At 41.7% G+C, this 23,221-nt stretch overlaps 1 long non-coding RNA gene across 1 annotated transcript; it reads left to right on the top strand.

Annotated features, from left to right (window-relative positions):
- Positions 1–410: 410 nt before the first annotated feature.
- On the top strand, positions 411–3,022 carry LOC120984563. The gene is made up of 3 exons (XR_005775269.1): positions 411–453; positions 822–930; positions 2,052–3,022. It is a non-coding gene; the product is annotated as an uncharacterized LOC120984563 (long non-coding RNA).
- The last annotated feature ends 20,199 nt before the right edge of the window (positions 3,023–23,221 follow it).

Here is a 23,221-nt window from a genome sequence, read left to right as displayed (position 1 = left end):
GCAGGTTATTAGATTCTTTGCACCTCAGGGTACAGAAAAGAATGTGTTCTATGATTGTCCACAGTACAGAAGTCTAATAACCATTAAGGCATTGTTTCTATCTCCCCACCCGTGTGATGTTATGTGTACATGCCATGATTTTTGTGAGCTCATAGATCAGTTATTGGCATGGGACCAGAAAGGAGATATGCAGATGTACATCATTAAGTGGAGTTGCTGCTTGATATTCCATCGCAGGTCTTGAAACCTTACTTTATTTCTTGGACGAAACAGTACTGGCAGTTGCACTTCAGCTTCCTGTGCTGTCTTTCTATTGCTGCGTGCAAATGTGAGTAGGTGGAACAGCCTGGTTAAGCAAGAGGCTGTTGCGAAATCTTTTAGCTGTTTGTTATAGTGAGCAGCACTGGAGAGCACAGCATACTCTGAAGGCAGAGATCTGACAGTCCTCGTCTGGTAAAACAGGGAAACACTGCGAAGAGACTTCATAGGAGGCAATGCAAGATCATGAAATTCAAGAAGGGAAACAAAGGATTTTTCTTCTCGATCTTTATTCATCCATCATATTTTCCAGGATCTTTTAAGACTTAGCTTTTAGGTGGCATCTGCCAGTGTGAAAGCATGGCATGCCGGTATCATCAGAGCAGGATGGAGATAGGATTTTGCATTGTGATGGATGTCTGGGGCACTTCTATCCAACTGGCCTTTTGGATTTTGCCGCGTTATACGGTCGTTGAGTATGCTGCTGATGATAGACTGACTCAGTTTCAAGGAATTGGTAAAACGACTCATTGTGGTTTTTCTTGTTGACTTTCATTTCAAAGAATTTGGAGGAGGACCATGCAGTATAGGAGAAGACGAGACTCTTGAGGAGAAGCACTTCCACCGTCTATCCGAGCACGTGAGATATCCCAGCAATAAAGAAAACAGAAAGTAAGTTTACTAGAGGTTCTTGAAGGCTGGTTCACCCAATAACGTGTTTCTTAGCTAAATAGTATGGGGTTTGGAATGTTCTAGTTATTACTAAGTGGGTGGTATCAAGGAAGTGCATTTCAAGTAGTGAAGTCCCTTCATTCATTGTGAAGGCATTGTTCCTGGAGACAGCATCTCCATCACATTTCAGGTAAGCGATGTTTATTATTTCTTATATACTTTTTACTTTACTTAGGTTTACTGCACATAATTTAGTACCTGTGGACAGTGATTGCAGTTGTCTTTATGTCAGTGATATAACAGTGTTGTTATCGATATACAGTATTTGCAATAAGAAGTATATTATAAAAATGGTTGTCCAAGATTGGGGCAAAAATTGGGGGCACAGTCAGGATGGTGCATTACTTACCTGTTGAATTGCCCGCCGCTCCAGCTTCTGTTTAATCCCTTCCCACTGGTCTTTGTATAGAGAGCTTTAGCACTAATGTCATGTCCTCAACATGCGAAAATTTCTGCCATTCAAATCAGTGATGGCCGATTCAACATCACCGTTTCATTTTCTGTTCTTCTGAGCCATCAGAAGAACAGAAAAAAACGGATCCTGTATTTTAAGCATCCGTTATACATATTTTGCATCTGTTTTAGCCATTTCCATCTGAGATCAGTTTTTTTTTACCGAAAAAAGTTCTGCACGCAGGACTTTTTCCCATCTAAAAAAAATGAATCAGACGGAAATGCCTTAAATGTATGTGAAATGTGCATAAGGGATGCTCAGGATCCGTATTGTTACAGGATCCAGTTTTTTTTTTGTTTGTTTTCCTGATGTATCAGGAGAACAGAAAATGAAACGGTGATGCTTATTTTTCTATTTGGCACCATTCAATGACTGTGCCCCAATTTTTGTTCAAATATAATGTTATTTGCTGAAAATTACCCCATTATATAAAAGTGTAATAGATCAGATTTACATTTTGATAAGTACAGTTATGTATGTTTTTTTCCATTCAGGTTCCACAAATGCATTTAATATTTAGCATTGTAATATTATTCCATAAGGTTTTCATTTCTTTTCTAAAAGTTAACCATTTCTTGAGGCTCTGAATACATATTTTTTTTTATAGGTAATCCAATACATTTGCCGGGAAACAGTATGATTCAGTTCCTATAGTACAGCATGTTGCAATTTCCTTGCAAGTGGCATCTCTCCCATGAGTCACCACTGAGTCGAATTCCTCTCCATTACTGGATATTGCTTCTCAAATTTACAGGGAACTTACAAACCCTCTTCCTATTTGTTTCCGGTTTCATTCTGAGAAATACAGTTTGATGTCTGTATTTTTGTCAGAACTTTGAAAATAGTCATTTAGCGCGTCCCATCAGTCACTCATCTGTCATTGTGGCTGAGAGCTAGTTTCAGTGAATATATATACAGTGGGGGATATTTTTCATGAGGGGAATATTTGAAGTCATTTGTCAAATGTGACAAAGAAAGTGAGGGATTTGGAGCTTTGTTCTGTGATTACATTTCTTATAAAGGAACAATTAAGCCTAAAGAAATCCATGAAAGGATGATTGCTGTATATGGTGATGATGCACCTTCCCATTTTGGGTTAAGCAGTTTAAATGGGGTAGGGAATCAATTGAAGATGACCTCGTTCAGGTCGACCTGTCGAAGCATCTTCAGAGGAAATATGCCGTAAAGTGGAGGCCATGATTTTGTAAGATCATCAGGTCAAAGTCAGTGTTCTAGCTTTTGAATTAAGCATTTTAGTTGGCACAGTTTCCAGTATAATTCATGATGTTTTGATGATGTCAAAGATCAGTTCCCAGTGGGTGCCACAAATGTTGATGCCTGATCAAAAAACTTGTCGCCAGCAATAGACAATTTAGACATGCTTAGAGAAAATCTAGGAGACTTCTATTCTCAAATTATTACTGGTGATGAAACATGGTCCTGAGACCAAACAACGGTCAATTCTTTTTCTGTAATGCCCAGCCCTCTCCACTAGGATGGACAGGGCTAGGCATGATGATGTTTTCACTGCCTGGTCCTGTCAATCTTGGCAGTAACAGAAAGAGCAGAGCCTCTAGGTGTAACAGCAACGTCCCCGTTGCTCCTAGAGGCTCATTTGCATATATTAAAACATCATCTTTCTCATCAATGAGGGCACATATGAACATGGGTCCAACACAGATGCCTCCAGCTGCCAAGGGCACATGTAACAGGTCAGCCACTTTCATAGGTACAAAATGTATGAGGAGAGTTCTGAGAAGATTGGCATCATTTTGGGACACTTTGGTGCAACTTGAGTTTCTACAGTTTTTTACAACTTGTTTGAAAAGGGTAGGACTTGACATAAAGTAGTAGGACTTTGCTGGAAAGGGGTTAGCTAAGATGTGCTATTTGTGCTACAATTGCGTCGTGAAATTCTGTCTCAAAGTAAGCCAACCATTAATTGGTATAGGGTTAGAAAAAAGTGTCTATCCCTGCACTAGATTTATCATCCAGCCTGAGACCCTGTGATAAATCTGGTGCAGGTCTAGACATCCTGTCTAGGCTTACGCCATCTACAGGCTTAGTAAGCCTGGGCCAATGACTACAGAAATATCTGAGCAGTAGAAAAGTGCTGTAAAGCCCTTTCATTCTGGAAATTAACGGCATTCTGAGACCACAGACTCTGCCAATGTGATCTTCTTACGTGTATCTAAGGAATATCTGAAGATCATTTTCGATTGGATTTCCCACTTAGACTGTGCTTACATTGCTGTCATTGATTTCCATTGTTCTGCTCTGTCCTGGATGCAGAAGAATGAGAATAATGGAAATGCCAAGTCAGTACAAAACTGAACCAATTGTGTCTGATGGACCACATTGACTATAATTGGGTCTGTCTGGTTTCTGTCAAGGAGCCCAGCATTTTACGCACCGTGCTGTGCTATTTTGTCTGGCCTTTTTAATAGAATCTGTAAACTCCAATGCATATGTGAACAAAGCCTTTCATGGGTTGTACATTTAAAGAATGTCCAATAGACAGCATTTTAGACTGGTTACAATTTGGCTATACAGTATGTACCTTGTCCTGATTTTAACTCTACCGTACATACTGCAGCACCAACAAACACTTTAAGCTCATATGAATAGCAAAAGCACAAAAAAACTAGTAAACCTTCTTAAATATATTAAGCCATTATAATACATTTCAAAATGTAATGGTAGACTTGAATTACTATTGTGAAATCGGTGCACATATCTATCGTTTCCTGTGTTTCGGTGCTTGTAACAGGTTAAAAAAGTATAATGTGCTACAAATTAGGACCATGCATTAAGAGACTATTAAGCGTAGGCCATCAGGATAAGCAATCACCAGTAGATCAGAGGGGTTCTGACACCCCACACCCCTACTGATCAGCTGTTCAGCAATAGCTTCGGCGACAGAAGCTACTTTGTAGTGGACTGAGCTTGTCACTGCAGCGCTGCTCCCTTTGACTTCATGTATGATGTAAAATATAGGAAGTCTTCACCAAGTTTAGTTTCAAGTGGCTTAGGCTAGTTTCAAACATGCAATAAGGCTATCCGGCAGGATGTTCCAGCAGAGGAACAGCCTGCTGGAGTTCACTGTATCCAGTCTAGCCTGATAGAGCTGTGCACCACTGGAGCCCATTGACTATAATGGGATTCGGCCTGTTTCCAACCAGACAAAAACTAGTGCGTGCACCAGTTTTGGACTGACCGAAATCCCAGCGCTCATGCCGGAAACCGTCCATATTCTAGGCAGATCACATAATAAGTCAATGGGGCCTGGTGCTGAACAGCATTATCTGGCAAGGTGGGATATGGTGAACTCTGGCAGTCTATTCCTTTGTCATAATGACATGCCAAGTAGCTTTACCGCAGGTGTGAAACTAGACTTACCTTGGATGGTACTGTTGGAGAAGCAGCTTGATTGACATTACTGATTTCTGCCTCTTTCCCTCCTCTTGTGTCTTGTGGTGCACCTTTTTGCCTTTTATGCATTCTGTGGACAAGTGTGGGACATCACAATAAGCATCAGCAGCAACAGCTCTTTTGTCCACTGACAGTCATATCCATGTTAGGTCCAAACTGATTCTGTATCCAACTGCCTGTTGGGAGCTTCTCATATTCAATGCCAAGCATCAGTTTGAGTTGTGTAAAGCAAACAGCTTTTTTTTCTTTTTTTCTGGACAACGGGACGGACTGAAAACTTAGTGGCCCTGGAAAAAAAACAAAGTGGCCCCAATGTAGTAGATGAGTCCAAATTGATAGAGGGTGGAGCAGCACAAGTTGATGGGGCCACTGCAAGTTGGTAGGGACAATAATACCATCCCACAATGCCAAATACCACAATGCAGCACAAAATACCTCCCTAGAAACTATCCCTCTGTAGTGACCATCAATAGCTGCCATGTTCTGTCCTCCTCCAATTGTCTCGAAGTACAAATGTATCACAATACAAACCTGCTAATGTCCCCATCTGCACTACACACACTGATGCTGGCACCACTTTCCTCACCATTTCCTTACCTGCAGGCTACTGCACCTTTCCCAAAAATGACAGCTGTTTCAAAAGAACAAATTCCTCTCTTGCATACTCAAACCAATGAAATTACGGTATGATGTTGTACAATCCTTGGTGTGTCCCTTAATCCAGGCTGCAAAGAGTGGCCCAGCCATTGGAAAGGCTAGTCCCTTCCACCAAAGGACTGGTTTGCAGTGCATAAAGAAAATGATAGGTCTTAGCCAAGGTGTTGGTTCAGTGTCATAGCACCTGCTTGGACCAGCTGTGTTCAGAAGACAGTTTAGTTCCTTCCCAATATTTGCCTAAAGAATCATCCTATGTGAAAGAACCTTTACTTCTTAGACTACTTTCACACTAGCGTTTTTTGCGGATCCGTCATGGATCTGCAAAAGTGCTTCCGTTACAATAATACAACCGCATGCATCAATCATGAACAGATCCGGTTGTATTATGTCTTCTATAGCCATGACGAATCTGTCATGAACACCATTAAAAGTCAATGGGGGACGGATCCAGTTTCTATTGTGTCACAGAAAATGGATCCATCCCCATTCACTTACATTGTGTGTCAGGATGGATCCGTCTTGCTCCGCACCACATCGCAGACAGAAAAACGCTGCTTGCAGCATTATTCTGTCCGCGATGGGGACGCAACCAAACAGAATGGAATGCATTTTGGTGCATTCCGTTTCGTTTAGTTCAGTTTTATCCCCATTGACAATGAATGAGGCCAAAACTGAAGCGTTTTCTTCCTCTATTGAGATCCTATGACGTATCTCAATAGCGGAATTGAAAACGCTAATGTGAAAGTAGCCTTAGCTCTATGCAATTTCGATTCAGCTTCAACAGTTTTAATTGGCCAATAATTGGTTACAGAAGTGACTATCCCTCTGTTATTAGTTGCAATAGATTTTTCCGTCTTTATTAGATGATATGACTGATTTCTAATGGAGAACTAAAATGCTATACTGTAACCAGAAGTGCAGGGTGATATACTAATATATTCACAGAGAATAGTAATATACCATGTTTATGTCTCCAGGTGGCCAGGATGCAGAAAATGGCTTGTGTTACATGTTTTAACACACATATAATAAATGTTCAAGTAACTTTCTCTGATTGCCAGGCGTGGGCGGCAAGGTCAGAGGCAACTTTCTTAGTGTAGTTGCTATGTGGGTGTATTAAACTGAAGAAAAGGAAAGGGTGTGGCGATACCAAAAAGAATGGATATTATTTGTTCAATATGCTTAACCCCTTGTTCTGGGTTGTGACGTATGAACTCTTACTTACTGAATTCTGTATTTAACGTGATCCATAAAATATATGCTAGTATACCAGTATAAACAATGTGTAATGTATGCTCAGAAACCTATGGGTACAATATAGTATATCTTTGCCCAGCATAATACCACAAAATGGAAAAAGATTGATTGAGCGATTTTACCCTTCTCTGAAAACAATTAGATTGAGAGATTTACAACAAGGATGGGCATAATCCCATGTGGATCCTTCCATAAGGTCCGGGATCCCTCCCTACTGTGAGCCTAATGGTCTCTCACTTTTTCAAATTATTAGGGTTAAAACTAGATGCCAGACATGGTGGATGAATCAAACATGGCCACTGGATTATTGCAGCAACACTGTCCCTAGCGCATGAGCACTTGCCATGTTTCTCCCTATGCTCAGCTCACAGGACAATGGCGGAGATCGCACGGGATGAGGCTTTTATAGGGCTGTGACATCACGGGGGATGGCTATCTGTGGATCGGCTGGCTGCACGGCATTATGAGTGATCTCGCTTTTCCGGGATTCTTACTTTTACTTTGTAACATATGCTGCCGCCATTTTAGGAAAACCTGATTTCTTATCACGAAGCGCGAGGAAATTTGGCATCATTGCATATTGAAGTTTTCCTAAAACTCAACACTAGTTATGACATGACTCCATTTTTCATGCAAGGGGAGCGAGATACAAATCTTGTAGAACTATGAAATGCCTATTTGTTATTCTGTTTAAGCCATATATTTATATATTTTTATTATAGTTTTTCTCTTAAGGCCTCTTTCACACTTGCGTTGTCCGGATCCGGCGTGTACTCCACTTGCCGGAATTACACTCCGGATCCGGAAAAACGCAAGTGTACTGAAAGCATTTGAAGATGGAACCGTCTTCCAAATGCTTTCAGTGTTACTATGGCACCCAGGACGCTATTAAAGTCCTGGCTGCCATAGTAGGAGCGGGGAGCGGGGGAGCAGTATACTTAAAGTCCGTGCGGCTCCCGGGGCGCTCCAGAATGACGTCAGAGCGCCCCATGCGCATGGATGACGTGATCCATGTGATCACATGATCCATGAGCTTGGGGCGCCCTGACGTCACTCTGGAGCGCCCGGGGAGCCGCACGGACGGTAAGTACACTGCTCCCCGCTCCCCACTACACTTTACCATGGCTGCCAGGACTTTAGCGTCCCGGCAGCCATGGTAACCACTCTGAAAAAGCTAAATGTCGGATGCGGCAATGCGCCGAAACGACGTTTAGCTTAAGGCCGGATCCGGATCAATGCCTTTCAATGGGCATTAATTCCGGATCCGGCCTTGCGGCAAGTGTTCCGGATTTTTGGCCGGAGCAAAAAGCGCAGCATGCTGCGGTATTTTCTCCGGCCAAAAAACGTTCCGTTCCGGAACTGAAGACATCCTGATGCATCCTGAACGGATTTCTCTCCATTCAGAATGCATTAGGATAATCCTACGACGGAACTCTATGCCGGAAGACAATAACGCAAGTGTGAAAGAGCCCTAACATGTTTTGGAATGTATTATCTTGGTTTATATTTATATTTAGGAGGAAGAATAGTTTCCTGTAGGAAAGGGAAGTTGCTTTCACCTTGTCAACTGGGTTTCAGCAAAAGAACACAAGTGCAGCCTGTGACTGTGCATAGCCATACTTAGGCTACTTTCACACTAGGCGTTCGGGGCTCCGCTTGTGAGCTCCGTTTGAAGGCTCTCACAAGCGGCCCCGAACGGATCCGTCCAGTCCTAATGCATTCTGAGTGGAGGCGGATCCGCTCAGAATGCATCAGTCTGGCAGTGTTTGTCCTCCGCTCAGCAGACGGACACATGAACGCTGCTTGCAGCATTCGGGTGTCCGCCTGGCCGCGCGGAGGCAAACGGATCCGTCCAGACTTACAATGTAAGTCAATGGGGACGGATCCGTTTGAAGATGACACAATATGGCTCAATTTTCAAACGGATCCGTCCCCCATTGACTTTCAATGTAAAGTCAAAACGGATCCGTTCTGAACGGATCTAAGCGTTTGCATTATAGGAGCGGATCCGTCTGTGCAGATACCAGACGGACCCGCTCTGAACGCAAGTGTGAAAGTAGCCTTATGCCTTTTGTTTGAGAGCAAAGATATACTGTATGATGAAAATCTACAGCATGACCATTTGGTGCCTGTACACATTTAGATTGTGTGTTAATTTATGATGCAGTTTATGAAATCAAAGCCATATATGGATCATAAAGGAAGAGAAAGTAAATAATGAAGACTATGTTGCTATTTATTGAAACCTCTCCTGGTGTTAACTTCAAAAACTACATCAAAAAATGAATGTGCACTGGCAGCCTTTAAAGGGGTTTCTGGGAATAAACTCAGGTGAATATCACTGCTATATACTAATGTTTTATTTAATCGGATTCCGCTCTGTCTGTACAGCTACGTGAGAGGCATGCAGATAGAGCGGCATCCAATTACGCATAGTGCTAGTATATAGCAGTGATATCCAGCTCAGGGATGAGGAGGCAGTGGAGGGGCGTCAATGCAGGCAGGGAAAGCGGTGCCAGGCTCCCAGAAAGAGTGGACACAGGAGAGAGATGTGCGCATACACAGAGGCAGCCCCTCCCTATATCTGCCCCTTAATGCTGATGTTGCATCGATGGGCAGTGCAGCTGGTGGTAGGGTGCATGACCTGTCAAAGTGATGTCAGCAAGACAACAAACAAGGGTCACATGACTGGTTTGTAAAGTAAGGAAATGGGGCATAATAGGTATTAACGTATATTAATATATAATATTAGTATATTATATATTAGTATGGCAAAGGCATGTTTAATGGAAAATAAAAGTTTATTCCCGTAAAACCCCTTTAAGGCGTACCTGCATTTTCAAAAAAAGTTTGCATAATGGCTGTGCTTCTTTGCACAATCATAAATGTTAAGGGACAGTTATGTTTGAGCTTCCCTAATGTTTTTTCAGTCATATTATTCCCTGTTACAGCTGCACAGCTAGATGCATTTCACTCAGAAGCTGGGCTTATCTCTTCTGCCAGCACTGTACTGCTGTGACCTTTCCCTTGCTTCTTACTATGTTTATTTCCAGAGCTCACAGGAACAGATAAGCAGGTATAAATCACACTTGCAGACACATAGGAGGCTCATGAGGTGTTCAGAAGCTGTGTAGAAGCAGTTGCTTTAACAGATCTCTTTATCATGATCTTAGCTAGCTCTGACACACCCCAACCTCCCCTCAGCCGTCTTCTGTGTCTCTGTTAACAATTTAGTTTTTTACAGGTGAAACGTTAAATCCATTCTGACATAAAAAACTGACATAAAGGAAAAGTTTCCCATCGCAACCAATCAGATTCCACCTTTTTATTTTTCAGAGTTCCTTTGGAAAATGAAAGGTGGAATCTGGTTGGTTGAAATGGGCAACTAAGCTTAATAAATTAGATAAGTCTCATTTCAGTGCAGAACTAGATCAAGACAAGAGGAAACTACAGGCTTGATAAATTCCCCCCTGTGTCTGAATCCAGCATAAAAGTATATTAAGCTGTGGTTACCAGATACCACCAATAGACCAGTCCTATCCTTGTCCGTGATACGGACAAGAATAGAACATGTTCTATTTCTTTTCCAGAGCAGCGGAATGGAGGTACGGATGCAGACAGCACGCAGAGTGCTGTCCGCAATTTTTGTGGCCCTATTCAAGTGAATGGGTCTGCATCCGAAACGCAAAAAAATGCGTCTCGGATGCGGACCCAAAACAACGTTCGTGTGTATGAGCCCTAAAGATGTGAGAGAAATCTACTGTCAACCATCATTTCAGGCTGAGGGAATCATTACAATACCACAGTGGTATGGTTTTATTATAGTGTTAAGTGATTTAGTTACAGGAAGTCTTAAATCTCTGCCTCTGTGATATTTACTTGTTACTACTAGTGTTGTTAATTTGCTGATTGACAGGTTTTCCTGCCTACAGGCAACTGAGAAGTAAGATTGAATTGTACCACTGTACTTTTGTAGCTCTCATGACTTCCTTCTGCCTCTTTGTCTAGGTTAGTAGCTCATTACTAGAAGAAGATTTTGAGAATTTATTAAGACTAGTGTATTTTATAGCAGTAAATAAATGTAGCATCAAAGATGCATCAAATTTATTAGGATGGGCACTTGTCTTAACGATTTTGGCCCATCATCAGAGCTCCATACATCAGAAACAGAAATCTACTCCTGCTAGGAGCTGACATATATTTCTGGTGTAAGTAATTTGTGTGGCCTCAGAGGCCACATCCCTTGTGCCTCATGTGCATAAAAAGGAGGAATTCGGAAATATGTGAACAAAACCGGGCCTGTGCCGATTTTGTACATAGAAGCATTATTATGTTCATCTCATTGTGTTGTGTGTGTGTGAGAAAAGTACACACACTGCTGGTGGCCCACGTGGCTCTCAAATACAAAAGACCCAGCTAAAGTGTAGCTTGGTAGAAAAGATGCTGCATATCAAAAATGGTACAAATAAGAAGAGAGCAAAGCAGTATACATAGTAATAATATACCACTCAGAAAATGTTCTAAAAATGTTTGAATTTGTTATTAAGGTACAAATGCAGAGTCGCAGTGCAAATGGGAACACAGTCTATCTTCATAGTGTAAATATTGTAAATTCATGTAAATTTCAGTTTAGTTATAAACAGCATTATGCTGGCACAGTTGATGGAGCCTTCCATACACTGTATAGTTTCTGAAGCCAGCGGCTTCCCAACACAGCTGATCAATGGGGGACCGGGTGGTGGACCCCCAACAATCTGACATTGTTGCCTATCCTGAGGATAGGTAATCAATGCCTTAAATACTGGAAAAATAATTTAACTGAACATTTAGAAACCACTGAATATATGCATGTGATAGTGACTATTTGTCCTGACCCTAGTTAAAGAAAACTGTGCTGAATGCAGTAAAACAGGCTACATGTAATAACTTATTCCCCCCCCCCCCCCCCCCATAACAGGTAATCTTTCAGACAGTGTGTGTACATTACCAAATATTGATGTGGTAGAAGATTATCGTTGATTGCAGCGTGAATGAGTCAGTGAGTATATAGAGCGGCTACGTTATCTATTAAATAAATGATACAGGATAGATTTCTGAACAATGTTGTTAACTTGCAGATTTTTAAAGTAATATTTACAGAGCTATATCTAGAATTCATAAAGCCCAAAGCATTGGCATTAAGAGGAGCTGCAGTAAAGCAAACAGCAGCAAAACTACTTTTACTGTAATCTAGGGATGGATAGAAGTGACGTAGATCAGATCTTCTGCACAAATAGGAACCGTAGCACAGCTAGACAGTTGAAAATCTCACAGAGGGGAGTTATCATAGAACCTTTTTAGACCGGTCTATGATCTCCCCTGCACTGCTGGAGGATGTGCCTCATTTATGACAAGGCGCACGACTAATCATAAATTAGGTGCATTTTCCAGCAGTCCGTGCGCCTAAACTGAAATCTATGGCAGATCCGAGCTGACGTAGATTTCACTATACTTTTACACCAGAAAATTGCTGTATAAGAAGATAAATATGCCAGGCCCGCTGGCCCTGCCCCTCCCAACCAATCTGATATTGATGACCCTATCCTAAAGATAGGTCATCAGTATCTAGATGATCGGCAGGGGTGTGGGATGTCAGACCCACCGATCTGATATTGATGACCCCATCTTAAAGATAGGTCATCAGTATCTAGATGATCGGCAGGGGTGTGGGATGTCAGACCCACCGATCTGATATTGATGACCCCATCTTAAAGATAGGTCATCAGTATCTAGATGATCGGCAGGGGTGTGGGATGTCAGACCCACCGATCTGATATTGATGACCCTATCCTAAAGATAGGTCATCAGTATCTAGATGCTGGAAAAACTCTTTAAGAAAAGTGCCTTTCTGCTCCCATCAATCGGCGCCTTATTCATGAAGAAGAGCACATTGACCACTAGAGATCCGAGCTGTACGTACCATAAATCAAGTATTTTCCTGTAAATCTCATCTTCTGTCTCTAGACATCAATTTGTGACATAATTTGTGTGATATAGATTTGATGGTTAGAAATTTACAAAATGTTACCCATAGCTTGAAATTTCACCCTTTTAATGAGAAGATAAGGCAGGTTTGTTTTGGACCTTGTAAGCTAGTCCAAAAGGAAATGGGCAGCGCTCCAGGATACAAATAAATAACCATTTCCTTTATTCACCCATGTTGTGACATTTCAACCCTTACTGATCCACAGTTTATATAGCACTTACAGTGCAATCTTGTAAGTATATACAGTTTACATACTAAAAAGACCATATGTAACAATCCAAGTCTCACAGCCCATACCATCAGTTTATGTACATGACGTAACTGGCAATGAGTGCAATACCATAGTTAATGATGTATTCCTACACTGTGATAATAATAATTTGGCAATTAATGATCTTTACCACATACCTGGTTCACATAGAATAATCAGAGTCACAACATCGATCTGCCTATTCATGTCTTATAGGCCTGCATTCTCAGGAGTTTCAGCTCATTCTGCTCATGTCAAGTAAAATGACATGTCCGAAGCATACAGAGAGAGAATTATTCATGCTTTAAAAACACTTTAGTGACTTTTTGAGCTTCTTGACAGTTTTTAAAGTGGCAAGTAAAGGGGTGGGACTTTAAAGAGGACCTTTCACTAGATTAAAAAAATCTAAACTAAAACCTCTCAGGCTATGAGCTGAGCGCTGCGATTGGCCAGCGCTACAGCATGGGAGAAGGAGACGCCGTCAGGTTCCACTGGGTGGAGCCTAACATGTGAAGATACCGGAGGCTATACCGGGAGACCGGAGCGGCGCCCTGGGATAATAGTAAGTGCAGGGAGATCCCTGGGTGCCGCTCTACATGTCTGTATAGTTAGTTTAGATTTTTTAATCTAGTGAAAGGTCCTCTTTAAGTCTTCAAGGTCATTTTAAGAAAAATAAACAGTCGCCTCGTTACAAGTAACATTGTTCCTCTTATCTAAGGCCTCTTTCACACTTGCGGTGTCCCGATCCGTCGTGTACTCCATTTGCCGGAGGTGCCCGCCGGATCCGTAACACTGCAAATGAACTGAAAGCATTTGAAGACTGATCCGTCTTCAAAATGCGTTCAGTGTTACTATGGCAGCCAGGACGCTATTAAAGTCCTGGTTGCCATAGTAGTAGTGGGGAGCGGGGGAGCAGTATACTTACTGTCCGTGCGGCTCCCGGGGCGCTCCAGAATGACGTCAGAGCGCCCCATGCGCATGGATGACGTGATCCATGCGATCACGTCACCCATGCGCGTGGGGCGCCCTGACGTCACTCTGAAGCGCCCCGGGAGCCGCACGGACGGTAAGTATACTGCTCCCCCGCTCCCCACTACACTTTACCATGGCAAACAGGACTTTAGCGCCCTGGCAGCCATGGTAACCATTCAGAAAAAGCTAAACGTCGGATCCGGTAATGCGCCGAAACGACGTTTAGCTTAAGGCCGGATACGGATTAATGCCTTTCAATGGGCATTAATTCCGGATCCGGCCTTGCGGCAAGTGTTCAGGATTTTTGACCGGAGCAAAAAGCGCAGCATGCTGCGGTATTTTCTACGGCCAAAAAACGTTCTGGTCCGGAACTGAAGACATCCTGATGCATCCTGAACGGATTTCTCTCCATTCAGAATGCATGGGGATAACCCTGATCAGGATTCTTCCGGCATAGAGCCCCGGCGACGGAACTCTATGCCGGAACACAACAACGCAAGTGTGAAAGAGCTCTAATCCTTTCAAAGATATAGTAGCTAAAATGTGGCAACATGGATGCATAAAGGAAAGTGTTATTTGCATCTTGGAGTGCTGCCTTTTTCCTATTGTGATATTGTTTGATGGGATCATTGGGCCAAAATCTGAGTCTCGGACCCTTTCTCTGTGTGGACAAAATGCAGTTTTTTCTATATTTTTTGATTGTGAGTTAGTTTGTCATCGCTGGACCCCATAGCAAATAAGTCTTAGGGCAGATTTTGGTCCCTTGCCATTTTTTCCTTCTAGGTGTGTGCCATTATCTTGCCACTCCCAAAAGACATTCTCTTTTTGTGAATCTTCTGATGCAAGCAGTATCTTTGTTTCCACCCGTTTCCCTCCAGCCTGTCCAGGCAGGCGATGACGGGGTGGGAACCGTCAACGCTAAGGTATTTGGTGCTTTCATTGAGTGCAGGAAGCATGCTGATGTGTTGGTCGTATTCCTAAGGTGTGTCATTAATAGGACAATTACATATATGTATATTTTTAATCTTTAAAATACCTTACATTCCAAACATAGGAATCTGATTTACTACTCTTAACGCTTTCACAACTTCAGCAGTTACTGCTTTGTAAGTGAAGATATCCAAAAAGTGGAAGTAAAATGTTAAAAAGCATTCAGCCACATATGCATAGGTAAGTGAATAAAGGTTTAGGTTAAACTCCAAGAGAACCCAATCTTTCCCATTTCTTATGAAAAAGGGAAGGATGGTATTTAGTGCTCAAGTCACCAATCTATTAGAACTTACAGGTAGCACATAATGAATTTAAGATAGATATCCTGTCATTGTCCACTACCAATCCTTTGCAGAAAAAGGCACAGTCATTATGGGAAGCAGCCTTCATTGATCCAGCTTGAAATTGTCTTGCTGCGCCTTTAAAGAGGTTCTCCGGGCTTTTAATATTGATGACCTATCCTCAGGATAGGTCATCAATAGATCAGCGGGGGTATGTCTATAGCAAAGTAGCAGCAGAGCAGGAAGAGAGAAGGAAGACCGCACATGCACACTGCATTTGCCTTTTCCTCATACAGCAGATCGGCGGGGGTGCCAGGTGTCGGACAATTACATATATGTATATTTTTATTTATTAAAATACCTTACATTCCAAACATAGGAATCTGATATTCATGACCTATCCTGAGGATAGAGAAAAAGTACCAATGTGAAAGCAGCACCAATATCCCTCCAGATCTCCACCAGGAATGCACACGCCGACCATCAACCACAGATCCAAAGCAGCTGTTCCAATTCAATAGTACAAAAACAAAGATCTCGGCAGCATATCCTCCATGGTTTCCTTTATTAAAAGTGGGTCCAATACAGGTACAAAGTTCTGAAATAGTGCTGTGGATAGGTCATCAATATTAAAAGCCCGGAGAACCCCTTTAAGATAAGGTTTATCAAAGGTTCTAAATCTTAGTCAAATCTACAGGGTTGTCTAATGACAGAAAAATCTAACCATTGGTTCAGATTTACTAATTCTCAAGGTGACGTAAACTTAGGTTTTCTAGATGTATCACAGGGGCTTAGGCTTGATAATAAATCTGGTGCAGGTATAGTCACTTCTGTCTAACTCTGTACCAACTATTGGTTTGCTTACATTGAGACAGATTTTTGCACCAAAATAGGGTACAATTTTGGCGCACAATGGTGCATCTTAAGCTCCACCCTCTTCCCCACAAAGCTCTACCCCTTTCTGCTAGGTCCTACCAGTTGTCGAGCTTGTCAGAAGATAATATAGAAACCCTAGATGTGCCAGTTAGCACCACGTTTGATCTTTGGCGCAGACACATTAGTAAATCTGGGCCATTGTTTTTCATGCGAACACTATGACGTCGTCACTGACACTCACCGTACACAGGAGAAGCTTCCCCTCCGAGGCCATGATTGCAGTTCAGAAAATAAAAGTATATTAGTAAATTTATTTTCTTTTCTGTCATTGGTCGAGCCCTTTAACCCAAAGCAGTGAAGTTAAACATTCGGCAAAGAGTAACGTGTGACAATATTTCAGACGGTTAGAAAGGTGTTCACTAGAACAGACCTGTGTTCTGGATTTGTGGATGTCTAAACTGTTCAGTAGAAATTGCTATGACTCAGGCGTTATAAGTCATCATAAGTCTTTTCTATGTGACAAGAGTAATTTAGTTAGTCCTGCAGGAAATCTGCATTCTTCTTCATTTACCATTTACCTACACATATTCCCATTTACTGGAAGCTTAGTTTCCCGTATAACCATTTTCTTCCATATTAAGAGGGCATTACAAGAGACTGATGTATACACTGCTCAATCATTTCACATTCATTCAGATCTTACTGTCCATCCAGCATAGTTCAGTTCATTGAATTTAAACAGGTTTTGCTTGGCACTATAATGATTTTGAGATGTAATTGTTTTTGCTGATGTTCTCGTAGCATCGTCATTCATTAATACTGTTATTTTAATAGGCAGGGCTGAGAGATGATGGAAACTGGGAATCTGAAGCACAAAGTATAGCCAAATGTATGATTTATTATACATGGGGGTGTTTAGTGTAAGTGATGACTGTATAATAATTTAAAAAAAGTGTAACTGCTTTATGTTTCAGTTTCTCTGTTTGCTTTCAGTGAATGGATTAATATGACCATTGGATCTAAAAATGTTCAGCACCCCAGCTATATAGGAAATCTCTCTACTTCTTTATGCATGCCAGACATTACATACAGTACAGCGCTGTAGATTATTAACTTGCAGTACTTTAATGCCAAATACCATTGAGATAGATTATCAGGTGTATACATTTACATGGTCTGAAAATGTAGTCACCGAGCTCCAAAGGTTAACTTTCCACAATAAAAGCCCTTCTAAACCTTTGCCATCTTTTACAGGGGTTGTCCCATGACAACAACTTATCCACAGGATAGAGGGTAAGCGTCTGATCAGTAGGTTCTCCAGCAATCCCATAGAATTGAATGCTGTAGCAGACATGCATGTACTGTATGTCTGCTGCTTCATTCAAATGGGAAACACGGGCCACTATTGTAGTGATTGGCGGGGGAACCCAGAGGTCGGACCCTGACGATCAGACACTTATCTCTATTCTGTAGATAGGGGATAAGTTATTGTAATGGGACAACCCCTCCGGAACATATATTGTATGGCCATGGCAACTATGGTGACCCCTCTTTGGATGTGTCTTTGAACATTCAGCCACACCTTGGGTAACAGGTGCTAAATATGAGCATGCATTCCTGCAACCTTAGGCTTCTTTCACACATCGGTGAATCATGGACAAGTGCTGTCTGTGTTCTCCATGGACAGCACATGAACCCATTGATTTTAAAGTGCTTATTCACACAGCAGTGATTAGTCACTGACCATGGGTCAGTGCAAAAAACACTGAGACATGCGCTATTTTGGTCCGTGACCAGACCAAACATGCCCATGGAAGTCTACAGGTCCATAAAAACCACTGACACAGCACAGATGGCATCAATGTACTGACCATTGGTAGGAGATGCTTTGGAAATCAATTTCCAGTGTAGCAGTGTCCATGGAAAATTGACTTCTATGCAATCTTGTTCCTGAAGCTGTCACTTTACAGTCAATTAAAAGCGCTACGAAAAGCCTTGGGTTGTGATTTATGGCCTGGCTCTACCACAAAGTACCCTGAAGAAACATAGAGTGTCAGTCCTAAATGGGTGTTGTGACGGACCCTCAGTACTCAGGAAGAGTATGTCCGCCTCTGTTTTCTTCCTTACTCAGGAGATATTGCAATCTGCTGATCTGTAGCTCCCAGTTTCCCCAGTCACTGGTCGAGACTCAGTGTAGGTGAAATAGAGTCTGCTTTATTGAGCAACTGCACAAACTTATATACAGAAAGTGATCAGATGAAACTGTAAATCCCATCACATCCCCCTTCCTCTCCCCAGACATTCTGTCTGCACGACACCACAGGGTTCCACCTGCTAAAATAGCTCCAGACAGCCCTTGCAGGAGCCTGGCCAAAATGTAATTGTCCTGAGCTCTTTCAGAGTACAATGGGAGATAACGAAAGGGTGGGGGGGGGATGCTGACAGTCTTTTGATTACACAGTATAACATAATAACACATATCCAACACCAATACACATTTAACTCAAACTGATGACCATGTCGTCACAGGTGTGTGCTGACTAATCCTAATAGTATATTTTATATGGGTTGGAGCTGCATTTACACTTAGTGATGTCAGCACTGAGGTTCAAAGTGCAGCGTTTAGTATATGAATTCTGTCCTTGTTGGCAACACTCGCAGAATTTCGTCAGCAAGAACTGTACATGACCTTTTGGGTTTCCTTGTGCACTGAACTTATGAAACACCATTCTAACCATTAGAAATGCAGAATACTGGCAAACTGTTACAATAGACGTTACAGGACCCTTTACTTTCTAAACTAAATATATGCAGAATGACTAAGGGCTCATGCACACAACTGTGTTTTTTTTTCCACATCTGATCTGCATTCACTTCAATGGGGCTTCAAAAGATGCAAACAACACACTGTGTGCTGTCCACATGCGTATGTCCATTCCGCGGCTCTGCAAAGAAATAGAACATGTCCTATTCTCTACCAACAAGAATAGGACAGTTCTACAGAGGGCAGGACGTTCCATTCCACAAATGTGCCCCTCAGTATGCATTTACTGCATATGCCAGGAAATGCCCGAGTACTTATGTCAGACAGACCTAACGGCTACCATTATACGAACAATGCTTTTCAAGACTTCTGTTTGGTGCAGCAGACTGCGCTATTACATGCAGATGTGTCCATTAATAAAAACGTACACTGCATGATATACGAATTTGCAGCACAGATGCATATGGTATACAGATGCTACTCAGTAACTTCTGTTTAGCTTTCTCAGTACACAGCACACGTAGTGTGGAAAGACCTTTATGCACCATCATGGATCTGTAAGGCAACAGTATTACTTTTCCAGATACAGATTTCTATCCTTGATTACTTGACTGAACATTGCTTATAGTAGCGGCCAATAGAAGAAAGAGCAAGCAGCCAGAACAAGCTGTGCATCTCTAAAACCAAGGTGCACACCCTTCGTACAGTTTTACTTTGCCCACCATTATAGTGCTCCACTTTAGTATTTCTCTTTGCCTTTCTGACAAGGAAGCTACATGTGAGCAACCAGCAGAGGGCACTCACAGTATCTTCCATGACTTGCACAGATACAGTTTCTATGAAGCAAGAGATTCTCTGTATCAGAAGAAAACTGAGTTTCGACAGCCATGTTTCTATGTACTATTGAGGCCTATCTGCGTCCCAATAGTTGTGGGACACAGAGAATGGCAAGCCACGGGTGATGCATCTTACAATAGAACAAAACTGGGGACAAAAGCATTTTGTAATATACATGCAGTTAGCCTTTTCTTAGCAACATGAAGATTAGGAACATTCTCAGTAATGCTTATAATATAAATACACTATATAATAGACATCATGCATGCTGAAGCTTTGTAGACCAGCTTTAAGCTGTTTAGCAGCTGAATATTACCAGTGTTCTGCATTTTGACATTTAGCAGAATAGTAGCATTACTGTACATCTTATGCCAATAGAACTTCTCAGCTACTCTGCCTTAATTTTATGACTTACAAGCCAAATGGCAATCAATCAGCATTTTTATCTGTTTTCACTCCATACTGCAGGTAACATTAGATGATTCACTTTTTTGATTACTTACAAATGACTGGGTTAGAGGGTCAGTTGAATGAAGACAGAATCTAGTGGAGCACCATCTCTTTTTAACCATTCTTGGCAACCATCCTTGAGTTAGGGGCAGAAGAAAACCACAAGTACGCACATATGTTTACTTGTCATCACTAGATCATGAAAGAAATGAATGAGCCAGCTGTAAAAGGCAGGCGTAGAGGGAGAGATTTCTTGCTGATCAGATAAATGATGAGTTTTTCTAGCTGGTAGAACATGAAGCAAAAGAAGCCTCTTCACCACAGCTACTTGCTATATCTGACAATGCTAAGGAGTCCAAACTTCCAAAATGATTCTCCACATAGGGCTTTTTTTTTACTACTAGAAGAGAAGTAGGATATGACATTGGCTGTTTGGTACAGATGACAACTCAAAAGACACTAGCCTTCTCAGACACACATCCACAGGGGCAGATTGGCTATAGACCTTACAGGGAAATTTCCTGGTGGGCCGATGCCCAGGGGGCTGCCCCAGCCCTCCTGATAGCCACAGGACAGGTGCATAATCCACCCCTGCACATCCAGATACTATCACTTTTTACATACTCCTTTAGGCCCTGCTTACACACTACTCTTCCATCTGTCCTGTTATAATCTCACATGGAGAGGTAGATCCATTAAACTACTTTTCCATAAGAGCAGCTCTTATGTAGCATGGATAGGTGGTGCTGGTGCAGAAGAACTGAAGATTTTATGCAGCTTACTTGTAGTTGATGAAGCATAATGGAGACGAGAAAAGGTGAGTGATGTAGCAGTGTAGTTGCAGAGTACTGGAGACCAGAATGGCTGACTGATGTAGCAGGGTAAATGCAGTGTAATGGAGACTATCATGACTGAAGGATGTAGCAGAGTAGATGCAACATACTGAAAACTCTATTAGCTGAGAGATATAGGATGAATGATGAAGATGTGTACAAGTTTTCTGGCATAGAAAAGTAAAAAATTTTGTAACATGATGTTTTGCATCAAAATTTGCAACTTTTTTCCCTTTCTCCACCATTCTCGCCACTTGTAAAATGTCCTCCTGCTCCGTCTCTAAGCTGGCCTGACACATTTACCAGTGTGTGCTCTAGCTTTTTGCTGGCGTACATTTTCTGACACATGGAACTGAAGATTCGCCAGAATTATTACCTCTTAATAAGTCTACCGCACGGTACGCCTGCAGGGTTTGTTATTAAGACTGACGTAAGAAATGCCAGCTTAAATACATTCCCCCCAACTGAGTTAACTGTGTTAGCCAAGTTGGTGGATTTAGTAGGATTAACTGACGTTAGGCACAGACAGATGCAGCAGGGTAGACTGAACACCTGAATCATCAGACGGCATCCCGCCATCTGAGCCAAGCTTATAAAGCCCATCAGGATGATGCCATCAATCAGGTTGCCATGGCAATCCATCAGGCTGGAGAAGGAGCAGAGGCGGCCAAAGAGGGGGAGCGAGGCAATGTGTGGCTCTGGATCTGGGACAAGTGAGTAACATATCATCTACAAAAAAATGAATCTTCCAGTATATTACTCCAAACGGAGGTCGTGAGATGGGGGTATTCCAGACAATTGTTTGCTGTGCCACTCAGCAAGGGTGCACTTATACTATTGTCTATGACAATGGTAAGTAATATAAATATTTATAGTAAGGCTAGTTTTACACTACCGTTATAGTTCTGGCAGAGAACAGCGTGCCAGAGCTGTCTGGATCCGGTATTGCAGAAAGGTTCAGCAGGTTGTTCTTTGGTGGAACAGCCTGCCAGAACTAATAATGTTCATGTGAAAGAAGCAGAAAATGAATTACATTATCACTAGGCATCTAACAAATTATGCCCCCTATTTAGGCTGTTTTAAGCTACATAGATGCAAATATCCACCCTTGCACACCTAACAGTAGGAAGCTGTTGTATATGGCAGGAGTAAAATTCTCCACATTTGGAGCCAACCATCCTCGCCTCCATTTAAATTGTTCCTGGAGAAACTCTCAATTTTGATAAAGATGAATCGGGTAGAAACTTCCCCTAAAGAGAAAACAGGTGTAACAACCTTCCTTTGAGCATTGTGAAAGTTTTAATGCAGCTTTTCTATTTTACAGTGTACTGTATGTTCATGGTGCTTAGGAGCTCCATGTGCCACAGAGGCCCATTTGGCTTAATTTGATGTGATCTTCCTTTGTCTCAGGTATGATCTCAAAGTGTGATGAAAAACAATAGTCTAAGGTTTGTGGACAAACTATCCTGTCATTTTGCCTTTTGAGATGTAAATTTTATGACTGATCCATTTTTCCATCTTTACCTGAAAGCAAGGCAAATATAGGGGGGGGGAAGGTGGAGTTTGGATTGTATGACCTGTGAGTGGTTGATTTTTTATTTATTTTTTTGCCTTTTTTTTTTTAGACAAGGAGTGTCGGTGGGAAGCATTTTTAAAAAAAAAAAAAAAAAAAACCCACATACGATAAACAGATTAAATAAATGGATACTATTGTGCGCAATCCTTTTAATTGATCCGACTATTACTTTACATTTATTTTTTGTTGGATTACGATGGAAAATGTTGCATCCATTTTTGTCTTTATGAAATAAGTTCAGACTGTCATTTCCAATCTATTTTAAAAAGAACATGAACACAGACTAGGCAAAACATATGCACTTTTTGGATATGTTTTTGCTATAGAAGCCTATGTATCCATTAACACATTGGTTTTTCTTATGTTTCTGATTAAAAATAGATACGTTTACTGGAAAAAAAATTGCTTTTCTTCTGTCATGGGAGCAAGCTATGTCATCACATGAATTCCCATCAAAGCACATCCTAGACAACTGACCCTGAATTCTGCTACTAATGGAAGTCCTGTTTCCGGGCAGTACTTTCACATTGGTGAGTGTTCGACAACTGGTACCCCTGATGAACAGCTGAGCACTGCA

The sequence above is a fragment of the Bufo bufo genome, chromosome 1 (genome assembly GCF_905171765.1).
Source record: "Bufo bufo chromosome 1, aBufBuf1.1, whole genome shotgun sequence".
Lineage (NCBI taxonomy): Eukaryota > Metazoa > Chordata > Amphibia > Anura > Bufonidae > Bufo > Bufo bufo.
The sequence above is the reverse complement of the archived record's forward strand: the minus strand, read 5'-3'. Positions and strand labels throughout refer to the sequence as shown.